Genomic DNA, 6657 nt, shown 5'->3' with positions numbered 1-6657 from the left:
AATGAAACAAAAATAAAGGTTAATCTTTCACCCCCTTGTCTGATTGGTGGTTGCACCAAATCAGAGCGGTACCTGCTCTGATACCACTTGTTGGATTGTGAAACGTCGATAGAGGGGGGGTGAATATCGATTCGAAAAATAGTGTTAAAGAGAGTTAAACGCAGCGGAATTTAAAAACAATAGACACAGTAATTTTTACTTCGTTCGGAGCCTGTGACGACTCCTACTCGAAGGCCCGTACTCCGTGAGTACTTTCGTTGGGCAATTCACTAGCAATTCGAAATAATGATTACAAAAACAGTACAATGAATGCTAATGAAAGTTAAAACAAATACCGACAAGAATTTAATAAAAAAGGAAAGGAGCATATTGTCGGAGCTTTGTTAGCGTCGTAGAAGCGCAGAGCAGTAGAGCAAGCAGTAGAAGACTTTCTTTTTGTTGTTGTTATGAAGCTCCCCTATTGACCCTCCTTTTATATGAGGCTCGGGGCGCCCCGGATCCCTTCCGGGCGCCCTGGTGGGACATGGCAGGTCCAACCAGCAAGCTCCACGTGGCGACGCGCGAGTTTGGATAAAACTTACCTCCGGACGCCCGGATCCCTTCTGGGCGCCCGGACCTCCTATTTCCAGGAACTCCTTCTCCTGCAAAATAGAGTTAGTCCGAGGTAAATATATATCCTGTAAAACAGATTGTTAGCACAGTTAAAGTTCAACAAAGTAATAGAAAAAAGTATGACTTAGATTCCGTCTTTCCGAGACCGGAATCTAGTCACGATCTCGACTTAGATATCCGAAATGGATCTAAGTCGGATCGACGCCTAATGTTCCCTTCCCGGGAACGCGTCCTCGCAGTCACTCCCCTCCAGTGACTTACCTCACTTACCTCCCAGACGTCCGGTCAGCCCGTCGACCCGTCTGGACTTCGTGCCAGCTATCCGGTCAGCCCGTCGACCTAGCTGGACTTCGTGCCTAAGCGTCCGGTCAGCCCATCGACCCGCTTGGACTTCGTGCCAGCTATCCAGTCAGCCCGTCGACCTAGCCGGGCTTCGTGCCAGACATCCGGTCAGCCTGTCGACCTGTCTGGACTTCTCCTGCACACTCGATCAAAGTGTTAGACAACAACAAACTAACTTAACCTGATTTGTCATTCATCAAAACCTGGGTTAAATCGTTAGTGCTAACCGCACCAACACACAGTACTTCTCCTTTAATCTGGAGCGAAAGATCAAGCCACGACATTTGATGGAGAGCCGGGTGTGTATGCCACTCTCCCAAATGCTCAAGATCAGCGATGGTGATTTTTTGGCTCAGTTGCTTGAGATGAGACTAAGTTTTTTCGACAATTTACCAAATCACGCACCTAGATATCTTAATTGACCAAAAGGTGTATGCTACTTTGGTATTTACCAAAGGACGCACTTTTTCAAGTGCACTTCCCTTTTATCCTTCTGACAAATCAAACTTTTTTTTTGTTGTTTTTCTTTTCGCCCTCTTCTCTTTCCTATCTCCTCTTTCATCAACGACATTTAAAATTTAGTTAATTTTTTGATAATATTTTAATACATTTAGAGAAGCTAAAATAAACTATGAATAGCAAATTTGAACTCCTTACAACATCAGGAATCTGCAGGAACTGAAATGAGTGTAATCTGAGGTCTCTAGGTCCATCAGTGGATTTCGGTCAAAACTCACTGATGGACCTAGAGAGCTCCAATTACACCAATTTCAGTTTCTATGGATTTCTGGTATTGCAAGGAGTTCAAATTTGATATCCATTATTTATTTTAACTTTTAGAAGGTGTTAAAATATAAGAACAAAGAATCAGCAAAAAAAATTCATATCAGGCCCACGTGGAGCCCAACGTGATCAGGGGCACCCTCACACTTTGCACCCCCCCCCCCCTTTTTCACTCTTGCTAAGGCTCTTTCTGAGTTTTACCATGAGAGTGATAAATTTAAAATTTTATACTGCGATTATTTCGTTGCTACGAATCAACCGAGGTCGTCATCTCTAAAAATTCTCATCACGATGCCTCGGTAAAACCTTTCCTCCTAATTTATTTTTAAATATTTCATTGATTCATGCCTATTATAGCATTTTTAATTATTATTGTAGAAAACGTTCTAGATCTGGTGTTGGACCCTCAACTGCTAGTATAGACCCTAGGTTCCCTACTGAAGAACTTAGGATTAAGTTTGAGTCGACCATTTACATGGTTATTGGGACTAAGTGTTTAGATAGAGAGTTCTTCTTACGTTCTTGTTTTCCAGTTATAGAGGTTATTAGCCACTATAACTTACGGAACCTTGTTTACTGTACCAATTCAGTAAACATAGATTTATGTGCTGAATTTTATAATAACTTGGTTAGGGTAGATGATCTCACTTACGTTACTAGGGTAGCTGATACGGATATTACACTATCTCCTACCACTATCCAGGACTTCTTAGGGTTACAACCATCTGTGTGTCGTTTTCAGTGTTACCTCCTGGGGATCTACCATTTGGTGATCCTTACTCACACATCACTCTGGATACGATTTATTCATATTTTTTCGGAGGGGAGAGTGTACCCACCGTCACTATGTTTAGGTCAGTTGGCCTTCGAGTTCATGATTATGCACTCTATAGGGTCTTAGTTTAATGTATATTACCACTATCCACTCGCGACATAGGAATGATGCGTCCATTCCATTCCTTTCTTTTGTACGCACTTTCCCATAGATTAGATATAGATATTAGTCTACATATATTTCAGACCATTATCTACGCAGCTGGATATGTCACTAGCGCTCGAGTTCATATGTCTTATTGTCATATTTTGACGGCATATTTCACCCACCTACATATTGACGTCACCCGAGGTAATGTTCGGGCCATGACTGAGTTCGACGTCATAGGACCTAGGAGCTTCTCGTTAGCGAGTGTCCACATAGATGATGATGATGGTGTCATGTCTTGGCGGAGGGGGGCACAACACCAGCCAGACCTAGATGCCCAGGAGGCGGCAGAGCATGATGAGTTTATGGTTGCGTTATTTGGCGAGGACGCTCCAGCCCCGGCACCACCTCCACCTCCAGGCCGAGTACCTCGTCCCGCTGATCGCACTCTAGGCGATCGAGTTGTCGGACTCGAGCTATCCATGACGAGCCTTTGGCAGGAGGTCTCCGACTTGGGATGAGACGTGAGACAGGATATCTCGGACATTCGACATGATCTATCCAGTTCCTGAGAGGATGCTCGGACCCGTCACGCTGAGCTGATCGAGATGTTCCGTTCCTTGAGATCCGAACCACCCCCTCCTCCTCATCTTGATAGACATCCCTATGTATATTTTATCATGATCATTGTACCTTGACTTTGATATTGAAGTATGATATTCTCGACTACACCTACTTAGGTATATCTCAACTTTGAAAATGATTGACTCTGGTTTGTTTAATAGACTAGGATTACAAAAATTATTTTCAAATAGGCATTTTCAAATTCTAAGTAAAATGCTTTCAAAATTTCCTATTTTTAGAATTTCAAAATAGTTTTAGACTTAGACTAGAATAATTCCTTAGAAATCATGTACCCCTAGGGCTAGTACTTGAGCATCTCACCAACACCCTAGGATTCCCTTGTTTGTGACTGCCAAACATTGAACAGGGTGAGATGCATAGGCAAATTGTCTGGACTTAAGATGATTATGTCAGTACATCAATATGAGTCTGGGTGTTAAATACAAAATATATATTAATCAAATTAAGTCAATCAGTACAGTCAAACACTAACTGATGCTTAGACTTAACTTGACTAACCAAGTGAAAGTTGCTATCCTCTGAATAGTCAGTAAGTAGCTAACCGGTTAGACAGATTTAATAATGTCAGGTTCAGGGGGAGCAAGAACTACTTTCACATCTATTTTTTATTAAAAATATTTTTGAAATTAGGTTATGGAAAATATTCTTCTAAAAATGTTTTAGAAATGTGCTTATGAAACCTAACCTTTGTAAAACTAAGTTTTATGTTAATTTTTTTAAACTTGGTTTTGAAAATTGTATATTATAAACTTGGTTTGAAAACTGGTTTTGAAAATCGAATGTTACAAACTTAGTTTTGCAAATTAGATTTCACAAACTTAACTTTGAAAAATTAGATTTTGAACATTAAATTTACCTGGTTTTTGAAAATTTTACTTTTGTAAAATTATCTTTATAGAATTTATGTTTGAAAAATGTGTCAAGTTCAAATCCATTTTGAAAATTTTGGAGCATATAAACTTATGTTTGGAATTTTGGATTCTTCTTAACTTATCTTACAAAAGTTAATCTACAAGATATGTTACTAAATTAGTTATCTTTCTAACTTAGTCATTTTTCAAAACTTAAAAATTACTCTTTCCAAGTTATCTTTCTTATAACTTAGCCATTTTAAAAAAGGATAAGAGATACTTTTTAAAGTAAAACTTCTAATTATTTAACTCCCCTGAGTCAATTTGATTGGTGTTTGTACTCTTTTTGCAATGTTTTTGTATTTATGATTAGTTGCTCCATGTTTATATTTGATGAATGCCAAAGGGGGAGGGTTAGGTGGTTAAGTTAGCTAAAATAAATTAAAAATAAAAATTAATTTAAAAACCTGTTAATGTTTGTTTTACTTGCATTTTACACTAACTTAACCAAGTTGTCATTCCATCAAAAAGGGAGAAATTATTGGTGTGGTTAGTACTAACGGTCTACCTTAGGTTTTGATGAATGACAAATTAGGCTAAGTTAGTGTTGTTGTTGATCTAACACTCTGACCGAGTGTGCAGGAGAAGCCCAGACAGGTCGACGGGCTGACCTGATATCTAGCACGAAACCCAACTAGGTTGACGGGCCGACCGGATAGCTGACACGAAGTCCAAACGGGTCGATGGGCTGACCTGACGTTTGACACGAAGTCTAGCTAGGTCGACGGGCTGACCGAATAGTTGGCACGAAGTCCAGACGGGTCGAAGGGCTGACCTGACGTCTGGCAGGTAAGTAAAGGTAAGTCACTGGAGGGGAGTGACTGTGAGGACGCGTTCTCGGGAAGGGAACTTAGGCGCCGATCCGACTTAGAACCATTTCGGAACTCTAAGTCGAGATCCTGATTAGATTTCGGTCTTGGAGAGATGGAATCTAATTAATACTCTTTTTGTTAAACTATGAACTGTGCTAATTGTTGGTGCAAAATCCCTCAGGTCAAGGTTGACCTGATTAACCAAGCTGAGTCTTGGTTTAGGTTTAGATGTTTGACAATAAGATATTGATCGAAGAAGAGTCAAGTAGGTCAAGATTGACCGGATACTTGACTGGGAAGTCCTAACTGTCAAGTTAGGTAGAAGGAAGTCCTAGTGAGTGAAGCTAGGCAGATGGAAAACCCTAGTGAGTAAAGCTAGGTGAAAGTCCTGGTGAGTGAAGCCAGGCAAGGAAGGAAATCCAGATGGATCAAGGATGATCGGACATCTGGTATTGGGAAGTCCAAGTAGGTCAAAGGATTGACTGGATACTTGGCAAGGAAGGAAATCCAGATGGATCAAGGATGATCGGACATCTGGTGTTGGGAAGTCCAAGTAGGTCAAAGGATTGACTGGATACTTGGCAAGGAAGGAAGTTCAGATGGGTCAAGGTTGACCAGACATCTGGTGGAACTCCAAGTAGGTCAATGGAGTGACCGGATACTTGGCACGACGAGTAAAAGTCCAAGTGGGTCAAAGGGATTGACCGGACACTTGGTGGGGAGTCCTAGCAGGTCAAGGGAGTGACCGATGCGAGGCATGATGTACCAACAGTCAAGGTTGACCGGATGTTGGTTAGGAGGATTGGGACTTGGTTTTGGGCAAGAACCAGTTCGGATCGATCCGTGGATCGATTCAGCCGTGGATCGATCGGTGGATCGATCCGATTCTTCCAAATCAGAAGCTCGGATCGATCCGTGGATCGATTCAGAGGTCCCGATCGATCAGCCGATCGATCGCGGCTGCTTCGCGCGATAAGCGCCGGATCGATCCGTGGATCGATCCAGCGCTTTCGCGCGACAGGCGCCGGATCGATCCGTGGATCGATCCAAGCCTCCCTCGATCGCGAACATTCGAATCGATCGGGATCCCACCGCGTCGGGTTTAAAGCCGCAGGCGAGCGTGGTCTTCGGCATCTCTTCACGAGCTCTTCTCAGATTCATTCCAGCTCCTCCACAGCTCTCTACAAGCACGTGATCGCTAGTTCTTGAAGGTTCTTGGAGGCTTTCCAAGTCAAGAGGCGGATCTATTGCAAGAGGAAGAAGTTAGGGTTAGGGTTTTTACTGCACATCTTGTAAGCTTTTGCTTAACTTGTATTTCCCTTTCTTCTTCTTGTACTGAGAGTCTTGTAGGGCTTCTCCGCCCTTGGTAGTTACCGAAAAGGAGTGTTTCATAGTGGAGGGTGCGTGCGTGGTGTGGATCCTTGGATTAGTCACCTCCTTTGGAGGTGGATACCAAGTAAAATCCTAGTGTTAGCGTTTTGTGTTTGTTTCTGTATTTTCCGCTGCACATCCAAGAAGAAACAAGCAACGCCAAGCAACGAAGCGCACCGAGCGAACGCGACAAGCTATTCACCCCCCCTCTAGCTACTTTTGGTCCTAACAAGTGGTATCAGAGCAAGGCCGCTCTTCA

Source organism: Zingiber officinale, chromosome 1B (assembly GCF_018446385.1).
Source record: "Zingiber officinale cultivar Zhangliang chromosome 1B, Zo_v1.1, whole genome shotgun sequence".
NCBI classification, from domain to species: domain Eukaryota; kingdom Viridiplantae; phylum Streptophyta; class Magnoliopsida; order Zingiberales; family Zingiberaceae; genus Zingiber; species Zingiber officinale.
Note: the sequence above shows the minus strand (reverse complement) of the source record.